The sequence below is a fragment of the Phalaenopsis equestris genome, unplaced genomic scaffold (genome assembly GCF_001263595.1).
Source record: "Phalaenopsis equestris unplaced genomic scaffold, ASM126359v1 Scaffold000002, whole genome shotgun sequence".
NCBI classification, from domain to species: domain Eukaryota; kingdom Viridiplantae; phylum Streptophyta; class Magnoliopsida; order Asparagales; family Orchidaceae; genus Phalaenopsis; species Phalaenopsis equestris.
The window spans coordinates 5,526,080-5,526,900 of record NW_018164444.1 but is presented as its reverse complement, the minus strand read 5'-3'; positions in this window follow the sequence as shown (position 1 = coordinate 5,526,900).

Genomic DNA, 821 nt, shown 5'->3' with positions numbered 1-821 from the left:
TATATATATATCACTCAAATCTTCAATATCACATCATAAATAATATTATTATAAATTGTAACAAGTGAAATATATAAGAATTACGTGCCATGTATCTAAATTTTCTTCATTTTAGATAGTCCTGTGCCACGGACAAAAAGTCTCACATGGACTAAATGTGGAGCTGAAAAACAGAATTTAAGTACTAGGCTGCCTACAACCCCTAAGAGCTCTTTTAGGAGGTGACATCTGACCCTCTATGGATTCATATCTTAAATGCAGACCGATCAAGCAACAAAGTGTAATATTTTTAACAACTAAATAGGCTAATAATCATTATTTGATATAAATTAACATAAAACATAATCTAGTTGTATTCATTAAATTTGATTTACATTTTACAAAATCAACTGAAGGAATTAAAATAATTTTTTAATAATAATTTACTATTTTTAATAATTAATAAATAATTTTAAAAAAAGGTATTATCCCTTGAGCAATAATAATATTGGTTAAACGGCGAGCTTGTTAGTGTAAAGAATTGCCGTTTGATTAATAAAATCAAAACTTTATAGTCGCATGCCAATAAAAATATAAAAAATTTTAAATTCAAATTAAATAACAGCACATGCTTCACATTTCTTATTTACATATTACCTATCTGCTTGTCAAATCTGACTCTGCCCGTACGCCCAAGGAATAGAGAAAGATAGAGGAGGGATTATTGCGTGCGGACACCGAATGCATCTCTGCATGCGGTATCCGATCCTGACCGTAGATCACGGTGATCTACGGTCAGGATTATTTCCGTTTTTTTTAAAAAAATTCGGTGGGGCCCACCG